At 43.9% G+C, this 14,593-nt stretch overlaps 1 protein-coding gene across 3 annotated transcripts in view; it reads left to right on the forward strand.

Moving 5' to 3' along the window:
- LOC135375593 (Fanconi anemia group D2 protein-like) overlaps positions 1-14,593 on the forward strand; it is a 339,045-nt gene that overhangs the window by 241,543 nt on the left and 82,909 nt on the right. The window lies entirely within an intron of this gene.

Here is a 14,593-nt window from a genome sequence, read left to right on the forward strand (position 1 = left end):
CAGTACATTGTGCTGCTTGGGCGGTCCCGGACAGAATGCCTATTCTTCCCATGTGTATTAGAGTTCGGATGATACGAACGCGTTATCTTGCCTTTACGGATGATACGAATGAGCCGAAGATGCGACAGAGGTCGTTCCCCCGTGACGCGAGAGCGCGCGAGTCATGCTGCCGTGTCTCGAAAAGGGAGGGCGATCCTCACCACGAACTCCCTTACATCATGTAGCGCAATGCAAGCAATGACTTTCCCTTTTGGTGGTGGTGGTGGTAGTGGAGATAAGATCAAAGCGATTGAATGGCCCGGAACCTTATCACCTTATCTCTGTTTTGACCTTTTTACCACCCTCGCAACAATAAACCGCGAAGCTGCGTGACATGGCTCTGGCGGAAAACAGCGACCAGAACCCCAGAACACGTGGAGGGAACATATCAGGACAACTTGTGGCAACATTAGCGTCACCATTCCGCAAGTCGGCTTCACCTAACGCCTGCTTGCTTTAGAAGAAGCTCGCTTTAGATCACTGTCACGCGACTCGCGAGTGAAAAGCACGTGCTATGTCTTTTGAATCACCTCGCGTGTTTGGGCAGCATTGGTCAAAAACAGAGACACAAAAGCGTTACAACCGACCTCTTTCACTGACAGTAACAGAAAATGAACAGTCACTCTCTATTTTCTTGCCTCATTTTTTATTTTGGTTTAATTTTTTCCGTGACCCCGTGAGATTCGTATCATCGAGATTCTACTAATTTAAACTATGTTTCATCTGCCAGCATGATAATCCCCTGAAAAATAATTCTCACTTTACTGGAACTACCGATTCTAAAACCTATCCCTAACATGTGTAGCATCAGGGAGGAAAACCAAGGGCCGCGGTGGAAAAGACAAACACACAAGGGCTATGTTGTCACTGTGTAACAGCTGCTCTGGCTACTAAAATGAACATGTTCCAAATTAATATAACATGGCTTGACACGATATGCTGGCGAAAGCTAGGAAATAAAATTAGTAGTTAAATGTACAATACATAAGCACTTGCCATAACATGATACAGTAGTTTATTTCCTGCATTCATGCGCTGCCATTCCTCCCACGTAAAGGAAATAATGGTTCCGCGATGAGTAAGCAGTGCAGCAGCCGTCTCTGCTATATGATAGCATTACATACTCCTTTGAGAGAACTTGAACAGGATTACATAGCACACAATAAAAGTAGAGTGAATATAATGTGCAGCTTTCCATTCACACTTAATGGCTGTAGCAGTAATGCAGGAAGACCACAGCTAAGTTGTGTTGAGTAACACCACTTTCTGTTTGCCATGTCCAAATGAAACGTACCTGACCTGATCCAAAGTATAACCGTTCTGTGTCTGGAACACACAAAGAGAACAACACAACACAAGCCGTAACATTAACAGATAGGCAAATGAGCTGTGGCAAGCTCCACCTTACGACAAAGTCAACAAGTACTTCACCAAAAGTCAATGAGTGCCTGAAATGTAACATCCTTGACTGGTAGCAGGAGGGTCCATGTTCAATTCCTGGTGCTAGCACTGACTGGCTTTTTCATTAATTATTTGTTGAAGTTTCCACGTGCTTGGGAACATGAACCATTCATCAACCACTGTATCCTCATGAGGTGATGAGGGTTCATCATCCCAAAGTGACTCTCTTTCTTGCATGTGTCCTTAGGGGTGCTCATCACGTCAGAAAAAAAAAAAAAAGCATTTAAAGACAAGAAATGGATAGCCATGTTTACTTTATAATGATTCTGGATAACAGAAAGACTTTCTCACAGAAGGCTGCACTTCTTCAGGTCTAACATCAAGTTACAAAATTCCAGAACATATAAGACATGTTATTAATGTTTTGAGTACAGTACATCTTGTGTATTATTCACCCTCTCAGGCACTTGCCCATGACATGTATTTACAAACAATTTCTTGTGTTGTCAACTTATCCTTTTTTGTTGTGTGTATCATGAGGCTGAATTAAGCGGTATGTATCATCCATATGCAAGATTGTACGTTCAGTTGTATTTCTTCACTGTGTAGCTTTTATTTCTGCACCACTGTCAAGACCTTGTCCCGGAAGACACTGGGTCCCGGAACCTTGTCAAGCTGCACTGTGCAGCTTTTTGTCCTGGGTTTCCCCCACTTTTCGGAGTGAAATAAAATCAAATGAAAATGAAAATGTTGTAAGGTAGAGAGCAAATAGAGCGAGGGTTGGTACAAACATACAAATAAAGATACATAGAAATCATAAAATAGAAGGGGGTACGATGCCATCAGTTTCAAACAGACAAGGGATAAGTTGTGTAGCATAATACATGAATGACCACGGTGGCCAGATAACCAGATGGCCATTCACGGGTGACTCATTCAGGGAAACAGTGCTACAGTGTCTTGTCAACTTATTCCTTGCCGGCTTGAAACTGATGGACTTTTACCCCCTTTTTATTTTATTATATACGTTTGTGTATTTATTTTTATGTTTGTACGAACACTTGCTCTCTACCTTACAACATGTTTTATAGATTTGGGAATTTCGTGACTTCATGTGAGACCTTAACCAGTGCAGCCTTCTGCACGAAAGTCTTGTCTCATTAAAATTTAGATGCTAAACTGTCTTCTTTTTGTTGTGAATCTCTATCGCAGGATACTTGCACATTGCTCATCTACATACTGTGATTTTGCAGTAAGATTATGGACTTTGGACAAAAAGACTACACAGCTCTGCTCAGGTATTTTTGCCTAGTAAACAGCATGTATGCAGTATACACGCAGTATTTGTGCAGTGAACCCACTAAAAATGTGATGAATGTGGCATTGCCAACAGTAATGCACCAAGTTCAACACAAGTATTGTAGAATCCAGATAATTTAGCTTACATACCAATCCAGTACCACTATCCAGCGTGAAGTTGTGACAAATAAATAGTTCCCATTTTTCTTAGCTCTCAGAACACATACAGTGAATTAATAAGAATAGATAATATTGAACATGAATATAGATAATATATATGAATATATATAATATAGTAACATGAATTCTGGGCTATTCTTCAATCAAACATTCAGAGATAGTAAAGGCACCTTCCTTAATGGACGTTGATCACAGTGAAAATTCTAAAACGTTATCGGAGATGACATCAGCTTCTGCGTGTCAGAAAGGATTGTATGTCCAACAGTAATCCAGCTAACAGTAACAAAAATGTGCAAAAGACAAATTAACTGAACTAATGTAACGTACAGTGGGCTCCCGTTAAGCCGAACTCGCTTAAGCCGAATTTCCGGTTATGCCGAACAAATTACGGACATTTGTTTGTTTTCCCATAGACGCCATGTAAAAAAATTCCGCTTAACACGAACAGACACCGCGGGCACTTCGGATAACCCAAACTTTTCCGGCGCCCGCGGCGCCTGTAAACGGGCTTCGCCGCACGCACGGAAGCGAGGAAGGCACGTGATGCTGTGCACACGGCACCTTTGGGGCTCAGCTTCCACCACCCCCGCCACGCAGAAAGACTCTGTGGTCGTTTGTGGCTCAATCTTGATCTGCACATAGCGATCGTTATAGCTATTTTTCAAAATTTGCGCGCTCATTCCGTCACGCGCATTGGCCGTCAACCGGGGAGCACGAGCGTTTAGCAAACGTTACGGGATGGCGAAAAGTTCAAAATCTAGCCCTCCCTATTTGGGCCGACCACACACAGCCTTTCCCCCTTTTGCAAGTGCACCATAACATGAAACCCAAACTTTGTGGTGTCTTTTGATGTGCAGGCATTCGGAATACGTTCGCTCCTTACAGTGCGGCACGTGCGATTGCGCAATTTGCGTGCAGTCTCGGGGGAACTGCCGTTCGCGTGCTGTTAGGGCCCATTCTATCCGCGTGCGCAGCAGTGAGCAACCAGCGGCTTAATAACGCTTCAGTAGGTGGCCAAACTGGCAGGAAGTAAGCTATTGTATGCTGCCATGTTGCCAATATGCCGTTTCACAATTGCTACCCTGTTTTTGACATTTTCTATGACACTTTTGGGTCCTTCTGTTAAGATGAACTTCTGATAAGACGAACAAATTTCCGCGGTCCCCTCGTGTTCGTCTTAACGGGAGTTCACTGTACCTTCTATATCACACAGTGAAGCTTGTACCACCCCATAGGAACCAGTGTCCGGACAGCAAAAGTGCTTGAACCGGGAGACAGGAACTAATCGAAATGGCAACCTTTTTTTTTCTACCCTGAAAGCACAGGTTGTAACATTGAGGGCAGATTTAAGAGTGATGCCAAGATGTCTGCATGAGAGCACCCATGAAAAGTGGAAAATAGGTGAATACTCAAATTTTCATACCTGTTGGTGGCAGCTAGACTGCAATTAATGTGTCAGCAATTTCTGCATGCACCAGATGCAAGCCAGACCCTGCTTCATTTCCACCTTCAGCATGCACCTGTGGAAGTTCACAAGTTAGATTATCAATACTGTTGTGTTGTTAATTGTGGCTATATCAGAGGAAGCGCAGTAGGACAGCTGCACAATCGATCCATAAATCTTGCTATTTTTATATCTGAGCCTCGTCTTACCTTTCTGCTCTCGATTTTTGCCTTGATCCTCCGTGGCACGTTCAAAATTTGTGTGTCTGGCATCTCAGATTTTCATCACACGATTTCGTGCTGCGATTCCAAATTGCCTCTGGAGTCGCGCGTAACCTATGATAACATTCGTGGACAAAATCCTTGGAGTGGAACTTAGCTGGCGCTGTCAGCCAAGAGCTTCGCACGGCTTGTTCTTTTGGCAACTTTATAATAGGTAACACTTGAATGCTCCGATTAATTGTTCTAACATCGTAGCACCGTCACACTCTTGACAACTTCGCCGTGGCATATCACATATCATATCGCCCCAACCCATAAAAGGCAAAGTCAGCACAAGGAAGTGCACTTTCCAAACGACGCCGTGGCAAAGAAATATTCACATACTTTGTTTCCGGCTTAGCAATAACATAACAGCTGTTCGCTTATGTACGATGCACAGAGAACGAAATGAAACAAGCCAAGCGGCCAAGCCAAGAGTCCATGCCAAGCCAAAGACAGATAAACCGAGAGCAGTGACGTCGGTGTGTCCGTACGCAGGGTTTGCCGACGGTCTGACTGGCAGGCGTGGGAACTATAAAAATGTTTTCTGAAAAACTACAAACAGTTGGACCACGATATTTTGCAGACATATTCAGTGTTCACTAATGAACACACAGTGCAAGTATCGCTCAGTTCTCAGGCACTTCAAAATCGGCATATCTGACCTTGAAGCAAACGCGCCACGATGTGGTTCCAACATGATGGCGCCCCACCACACTTGTTTGGCAGCGCCAAAAGATTTTTGGACAATCTCTTCAGGGATAAGTGGATTGGCTGTCATGGGCCGGTTCCCTGGCCACTGAGGTTCCCCGATCTGATACCACTGGATTTCTACTTGTGGGGCAGAATCAAGGACGCCGTGTACCAAACGGAGTCCACAGCACCACAAGAATTAACCGAAAAAAATAACCGCCTTCTGCCATACCATCCCACCACAAGAGCTAAAGAATGCTGCAAGAAATGCATTTTACAGATGCCAGTTGTGTATCGGCGAAGATGGCAGGCACTTCGAGCACCTTTTTTAATTTTTGTTTTTGTTGCGAATAAAAGGGCACAAAACAGTGGTTGTGTCCAAAGCGCAATCTAACCGTGTGTCTCCGTTTATCGGTGATTGATAATAGGATTGCGGTCTGTTTCACTCTTCCTATTTACCGGTTCTCTTTGCCTCTTTCTTCCTTCTTCCTTTGCAGAGGGAGGGCCCTTGGGCAGAGCTTGTATCCGCAGCGAAGTGAAGGCCACAAGAGCGCTCAACTTGCGATAGGATTGCGGGTGCTTTTTGGGTAGCAGTTTTTCTCTGAAAAACTTACACAAAATCAACTAATTTTGACTGCGATACGCTATTCCAGACATGGCCTTTCCAATACCCGCAGAAAAACATTGACATTCCCTTGGCATTTCTCATAAATTAATTAGCAAAATTGCACTAATTAATTAATTACACTAACGAAAATCATTACAGTAGGTGGCAAAATCCTTTAGGAGTCTCATAAAGCAAGTCCCATGCTTTTATCACCCCTAGTTCGTTTTAGTGATTTTTTTACATTTTCTCACTGGATATTCTGTATGTTGTCGAAAATGATAACAAGAGCTGTACTGCCGCGATTATGCGACGCGTAATGGCAGGTGGTAGTCGGTTGCGGTCGTACGTGATCCTTGGCAAACACAAACATAACCAGCATGACAGAGAAGTTCCCCTCAACATGAAGCTAGAGGGAAGGAGGTGGTCATATGATGCGCTGGGTCAACAGACCATGACCAATCACAGCGTTGTAGAGATTGCCCTCTGCTTGTAACATGCTGACAATGCTTCCACTGCCCTTCACGTGCGGCCTATTGAATATTTCTTCTGGTGGTATTCATTTGGCAGTTTCGCAGACTCCAGAGGGTCAGTGGACCCCCATTTGAGAATCACTGCTTTAGTGAATGGCAGTATGAAACCCATCCTCACCCACCACATTCCCCACACTTATGTCCCACCGGTTATCACCTTTCTCACCACCTTGGCTGCTTCTTGCCTGCAACAAAATTTGCTGGCACCAGAGAGGCACAGCATATAGCATATAACTTCCAACATCTTCAGGCTCCTGACATCTTTTGCCATCGAGTCGTTAGCAGAGCGACGGCCAAAGGATGCTGACGGAGGCTACTTCGACTAACCAGTTATTGTTGACTTGATCAATTTGTAGCATTTGTAGGTGACATGTGTCAATCGGACATTTCAATAGCACCAACCCAATATACCTCCGTGGTGGAGATGCAAGCTTCTTTCACACCCTCGTGCCTCATGCAGTACTTTGCCAGTTGTGTTTAATGTTGAGAAATTTCATAGGTAGTCCATGTTTCTTGTAAAGTAGACTACCAACAATGGGGTAGAGTATCGCCCCTGGTGATGAAGCTCCCCATTCATCATCTCACAATAAAGTTGTTTTGCAAAGTGTTTGTGCATAGCATATTGTGGTAGGTATGTTCTGAAGTAATGATGGCTTTGACTGGGGCCCGGGCCCAGCCCGTACCCGACTGTTTCCATGCTCGGGCCCGGTCCCAACCCGCCTCTGCTCTATGTGCTGACGAGGCCCGGAGGCGTATTTAGATTTACTCAAGAGCACAGCGCAGCGAGGAAAAGGATGCAGCTAATTGGTAGAGAGTGAGGAGGTACACTCGAACGGAGCAGATGTGTTTCTCTGCCTGTAAGCCGCTCTGTGCTTGGTGCTTGCTTGGGTGGTGACTGCCTTGATCAGTGTCTCACTCTGCTTCACGGAGAAAGCGGTGTCGTGTGCAAACATCTCAGTGCACCCGCCACACCAATCGTCCCCAAATGTGTGTGAGTGCACGTGTGAAATCCAGACCCATTACACGAAATAAGCATGATCACATATAAAAAAGTGATAGTTCTCAGATGAGAATGCCATGATATCCCATACCCAATGAAAAAAAAAAGTGACATGAAAATTCAGTTGTCCAGTCTCGTGTAATATGTTCGCGTACATGCCTGACCATGGCTAGCGTTGTCAAGCCTAAACCTGGCCAGGCCCGGTGGCTGAAGCCTGAGTACGGCTCGCATAAAAAACGCAAAGCCCGGCCCGCAGGCCGGGCTGAGCTCGGGCTTTCGGGTAAGCCCGGGCCTATGCAGTGCTCTACCTCAAGTACCCCCTTCATTCCTTAAAGGGACGGTCTCGTACACCCTGGCCCATCCACAAAGCGTATCATTCGATTCCTCATTGCTGAAAACGTAATACTGTGAATTCGCTTGTCCAGAATCGTCACGGTTATTAAATAAACGAATTAATTTGATAAGAACAGCGCCAGCACATCGCGATTTCTGTTGGCAACAGCGATATCCGCTTCGATGGCAGACCGCTTATTGGATGAACAAATCGTCTGCTCTCGCGCCTTTTTGCAGCGGTGACAGCAGACGACTTCCAAAAGGTGCTCGAGGATCACGGCGACGGCAATAAATTTGCTGCATTTGGTCAGGTCAAACGAAAGACGCGTATTGTAAAATGTGGCCGAACAACAATGCCAATACGTCTCGCATCTTCATTTCGAGCGGGAGTTTACGTGGATGACTCCACCTAATAAAGGCAGTTGACGCTTATTTACTAACTTGTCTCGTATCGTTCGGTATTTTGAGCACTTCCAGTTCGTCTTACCTGCGAAAAGAATATTCCGTATGGAAGTGGCGGAAACGTAACCCGGGTGCATAACAACTTTTGTCGACGAGAATGTGACGAAAGTGGATATAGAAAAGCACCTGTTGGGAGTCACATACTCGAAGCATCTTCAACAAAAGGTTTGATTGTCACACGCGTGCGTGTACTCCGCACGTTTCGTTCACGATGCATATGAGGTAAGAGACGTTCTGCGAGCACGATATGTATGGGACAGCGCCAGACGCAGCTCAAACTAAAAGCCGTTGACCGTCCGCAGTCAACTGTTAGCGGCAACGGTGTCCAAAGAACTGGATACGCAGTATTGAAAGGTATAAGGTACAGTCGACCCCCGCTTATCCGGACTTCATTTATCAGGATCCCGCGGTATCCGGACAAAAGGCGCGGGAACGGATTTTCCTCCATGTATTTTGTTCTCGTTTATCCGGACTTAGCTTCCGGACTCGGACAAGAATTCAAGGGAACGAAAGTCGAAAATTCTTGTAATCCAGCTTCAGTTATCCGGACTACCGTGAGTAAGAGGAGACGCTGACCCCGCTTCGTCACCCTTTTCGCTGTTTCGGGGTTATTCCCGTCACACGTCAGGGACCTACATTCCTCCGTAGGGGAGACAACCGTGCACGATGACCCCCTTTTCTATTGGTGTGCGTTGGGGCACGTTGACCAATCGAGTCATTTGGAAATATCTCGAGGAACTGTCCGGTTCTAGAGGGGAAAACTCCAACCCGAGGGCCTGCTGCTTACGGCCCGTTGAGCTGCGATTCCTGATGCAGAGGCTCACTGCGACTGCCGTAGATGATGCTGCGGTTTCTGACTACGTTGACGTTGGTAAGGATGATGACGCGTGTGCAGCTATGACTGATGACGGTGTGATTGCTGCTGTTGCCTCCTATCATGTGCAGCAAGACGGTGCCGATGACGCCGGTGAGAAACAAGGCTCGAACATTGACACTTTGCGACCGCACTGACATTCTTCGAACAGCGCAACAGCGTGGCTCAACTCTATGCAACTAGCAAAAGTTAGCAGGAATCGAGTGCCTACACTACTATGTAACAGCTGTCATTGACGAGATTTCTGTCTTTTAATTCAACCTTGCTCTGTAGGTCGTCCTTATTCGGTCGTTTCATTTATCCGGATGCCCCGGTATCCGGACGCCCCGGTATCCGGACGATTTCGCCGGGAACGGCACCGTCCGGATAAACGGGGGTCGACTGTATTACTTTGTTGATAATATCCAAAAGTGATGTGTACAGAAATTGTCGGCACCGCATGAAACGGCAGTCCCGCGTACCTCGGTAGTATTGCGAGAAGGAAGTGCTTGATCCAGCAGGCTACAGTTTGCTTTACATATAGCCGGAGCAGTATATCGCCAAACTATGCTCAATAATGTTGTCTTGTACCCCTTCAGTAGCTGACACTAACTGATGAGAGTGGCACTCCTTCCTGTCCAGAATCAACACCTATTAATGGGTCACAGATATAACAAATCAAATTCGCAGGCTTCACAGCTCTATTTAATTTTTCCCTGCACATTGCTGATGTGAGAAAAGTATTGCATAATATAAATATGTAAGTTACATCCACAAATCAGTGTTGCGATTATATGATGTTCAAGCAGCAAAAGACAAGACAACCTTGTTGACAGGACAGGACGACAGGTTGCTTACAGCTTGCTGCTAGAACATCACTATGACTACCCAATACCAACAACTCAATTTTAACACAATTGGTCAGTGCTGTGGACGTTCATTACAATAAGGGACAATAAAAAATGACTACATAAACACTCAACTTCCGCAACCTTTATAATCAACGTGCTGGAATATGTTAGCTTGCAACTGCTGACAGCGAATCAAAATCTGAGTCAGCATGGGCTCATGAACACACCGGTGTAACATGAGCAAAAATAAGACTGACGACATGTCGACAAGTTGCAAACCGCTGTTCCATCTCACAAATTTGTCGTGCACATCTAGGTATTTTTGATATTTTTTAAACATTTCCACATCTTTCATATTCAACGTGCTGGACATGTTAGGGCGCAACCCCTAATATCGAATCAAAATCTGAGCCAGTATGGGCTCATGAACACACCGGCGTAACATGAGCAAAAATAAGACTGACAACATGTCGACAAGTTGCGAACCGCTGTTCCATCTTACAAATTTGTCATGCATGTCTAGGTATTTTTGATATTTTTTAAACATTTCTACATCTTTCATATTCAACGTGCTGGACATGTTAGGGTGCAACCCCTGATATCGAATCAAAATCTGAGCCAGTATGGGCTCATGAACACACCGGTGTAACATGAGCAAAAATAAGACTGGCAACATGTCGACAAGTTGCAAACCGCTGTTCCATTTACAAATTTGTCGTGCACATCTAGGTATTTTTGATATTTTTTAAACATTTCTACATCTTTCATATTCAGCGTGCTGGACATGTTAGGGTGCAACCCCTGATATCGAATCAAAATCTTGAGCCAGTATGGGCTCATGAACACAACGGTGTAACATGAGCAAAAATAAGATTGACAACATGTCGACAAGTTGCAAACCGCTGTTCCATCTCAAATTTGTCGTGCATGTCTAGGTATTTTTTATATTTTTTAAACATTTCTACATCTTTCATATTCAGCGTGCTGGACATGTTAGGGTGCAACCCCTGATATCGAATCAAAATCTTGAGCCAGTATGGGCTCATGAACACAACGGTGTAACATGAGCAAAAATAAGATTGACAACATGTCGACAAGTTGCAAACCGCTGTTCCATTTACAAATTTGTCGTGCACATCTAGATATTTTTGATATTTAAACATTTCCACATCTTTCATATTCAACGTGCTGGACATGTTACAGTGCAACCCCTGATATCGAATCAAAATCTGAGCCAGTATGGGCTCATGAACACACCGGTGTAACATGAGCAAAAATAAGACTGGCAACATGTCGACAAGTTGCAAACCGCTGTTCCATTTACAAATTTGTCGTGCACATCTAGGTATTTTTGATATTTTTTAAACATTTCCACATCTTTCATATTCAACGTGCTGGACATGTTACAGTGCAACCCCTGATATCGAATCAAAATCTGAGCCAGTATGGGCTCATGAACACACCGGTGTAACATGAGCAAAAATAAGACTGGCAACATGTCGACAAGTTGCAAACCGCTGTTCCATTTACAAATTTGTCGTGCACATCTAGGTATTTTTGATATTTTTTAAACATTTCCACATCTTTCATATTCAACGTGCTGGACATGTTAGGGCGCAACCCCTAATATCGAATCAAAATCTGAGCCAGTATGGGCTCATGAACACACCGGTGTAACATGAGCAAAAATAAGACTGACAACATGTCGACAAGTTGCAAACCGCTGTTCCATCTTACAAATTTGTCGTGCATGTCTAGGTATTTTTGATATTTTTTAAACATTTCTACATCTTTCATATTCAACGTGCTGGACATGTTAGGGTGCAACCCCTGATATCGAATCAAAATCTGAGCCAGTATGGGCTCATGAACACACCGGTGTAACATGAGCAAAAATAAGACTGGCAACATGTCGACAAGTTGCAAACCGCTGTTCCATTTACAAATTTGTCGTGCACATCTAGGTATTTTTGAGATTTTTTAAACATTTCCACATCTTTCATATTCAACGTGCTGGACATGTTAGGGCGCAACCCCTAATATCGAATCAAAATCTGAGCCAGTATGGGCTCATGAACACACCGGTGTAACATGAGCAAAAATAAGATTGACAACATGTCGACAAGTTGCAAACCGCTGTTCCATCTTACAAATTTGTTGTGCATGTCTAGGTATTTTTGATATTTTTTAAACATTTCTACATCTTTCATATTCAACGTGCCGGACATGTTAGGGTGCAACCCCTGATATCGAATCAAAATCTGAGCCAGTATGGGCTCATGAACACACCGGTGTAACATGAGCAAAAATAAGACTGGCAACATGTGGACAAGTTGCAAACCGCTGTTCCATTTACAAATTTGTCGTGCACATCTAGATATTTTTGATATTTTTTAAACATTTCCACATCTTTCATATTCAACGTGCTGGACATGTTAGGGTGCAACCCCTGATATCGAATCAAAATCTGAGCCAGTATGGGCTCATGAACACACCGGTGTAACATGAGCAAAAATAAGACTGACAACATGTCGACAACTTGCAAACCGCTGTTCCATTTACAAATTTGTCGTGCACATCTAGGTATTTTTGATATTTTTTAAACATTTCCACATCTTCCATATTCAACGTGCTGGACATGTTAGGGTGCAACCCCTGATATCGAATCAAAATCTGAGCCAGTATGGGCTCATGAACACACCGGTGTAACATGAGCAAAAATAAGACTGGCAACATGTCGACAAGTTGCAAACCCCTGTTCCATTTACAAATTTGTCGTGCACATCTAGGTATTTTTGATATTTTTTAAACATTTCCACATCTTTCATATTCAACGTGCTGGACATGTTAGGGCGCAACCCCTAATATCGAATCAAAATCTGAGTCAGCATGGGCTCATGAACACACCGGTGTAACATGAGCAAAAATAAGACTGACAACATGTCGACAAGTTGCAAACCGCTGTTCCATCTCAAATTTGTCGTGCACATCTAGGTATTTTTGATATTTTTTAAACATTTCCACATCTTTCATATTCAACGTGCTGGACATGTTAGGGTGCAACCCCTGATATCGAATCAAAATCTGAGCCAGTATGGGCTCATGAACACACCGGTGTAACATGAGCAAAAATAAGACTGGCAACATGTCGACAAGTTGCAAACCCCTGTTCCATTTACAAATTTGTCGTGCACATCTAGGTATTTTTGATATTTTTTAAACATTTCCACATCTTTCATATTCAACGTGCTGGACATGTTAGGGCGCAACCCCTAATATCGAATCAAAATCTGAGTCAGCATGGGCTCATGAACACACCGGTGTAACATGAGCAAAAATAAGACTGACAACATGTCGACAAGTTGCAAACCGCTGTTCCATCTCAAATTTGTCGTGCACATCTAGGTATTTTTGATATTTTTTAAACATTTCCACATCTTTCATATTCAACGTGCTGGACATGTTAGGGTGCAACCCCTGATATCGAATCAAAATCTGAGCCAGTATGGGCTCATGAACACACCGGTGTAACATGAGCAAAAATAAGACTGACAACATATTGACAAGTTGCAAACCGCTGTTCCATCTCAAATTTGTTGTGCACATCTAGGTATTTTTGATATTTTTTAAACATTTCTACATCTTTCATATTCAACGTGCTGGACATGTTAATGTGCAACCCCTGATATCGAATCGAAATCTGAGCCAGTATATGGGCTCATGTACACACCGCCATAACATTAGCAAAAAATAAGGCTGTTCCATCTTGCGTAATGCACGTCTAGTTATTTTTTATATGAAATATTATAATCATCAATGATGATAAGGGCTTATTCGATGCAGAAGCATGGTCATTGATGGTCACACACATGTGGGATGGTCCTGAAAAGGGGTTTTTTTTTTTCAAAGGCCAGGGGTAATTGAAGACGTTGACGTAGATCAGCTTATCCTTGATTTTGTCATTTGCTCCAGGTGTAATGACATGAATGGAACGCCTTCACTTATCATGTTGACAACATCCTGCTGCTTGCGGGAGTGGATAGAGAGAGCAGCTTCCTTCAGAAGACTAAGTTGTGATACATATGACGAAAAGCCCAAGTCTGAAATTTTGCATAACGTACCATGAAACACACATTTTTATATGCAAATAAAAAGCTGCGCAACAAAAACAAACCTTACAACACCTTTCAGGAGAATACAACATCATGTGTACGTGACGGACCGAAACAGGTTCCGGACTGTGCGCACAACACATCCTGGTATTGGCGAGCAGTGGCTACACACACACCTGCAATGTTTGTACAATTTAGAATGGTGTCACGATCAGGCGGAACATATATACGCAAAAAAGTGCGCTTTTATGGATGAGTCTTACCCGTCAATCGATTCCGGATCATCCACTACTTCCACTGGCTAACCACGTTGAACACGTTGTTGTGGTAAAGGGTCAGCAGCTAAAGGTTTATCGACGTCCCCGTCATTCAATCGGTCGGCGCCGATGAGCTCATCTTCACCACTTAGTGACAGGGACCCGTTACTACCGCTAAATTTGCTATCAGACATTACGACGTCGCGCGTGACAACTTCCAAGCGCAAAGCGCACACACCTCCGACTGTATTGTGCAATGTGCTTTGGTCGCC

Source organism: Ornithodoros turicata, unplaced genomic scaffold (genome assembly GCF_037126465.1).
Source record: "Ornithodoros turicata isolate Travis unplaced genomic scaffold, ASM3712646v1 ctg00000903.1, whole genome shotgun sequence".
In the NCBI taxonomy this organism is placed as follows: domain Eukaryota; kingdom Metazoa; phylum Arthropoda; class Arachnida; order Ixodida; family Argasidae; genus Ornithodoros; species Ornithodoros turicata.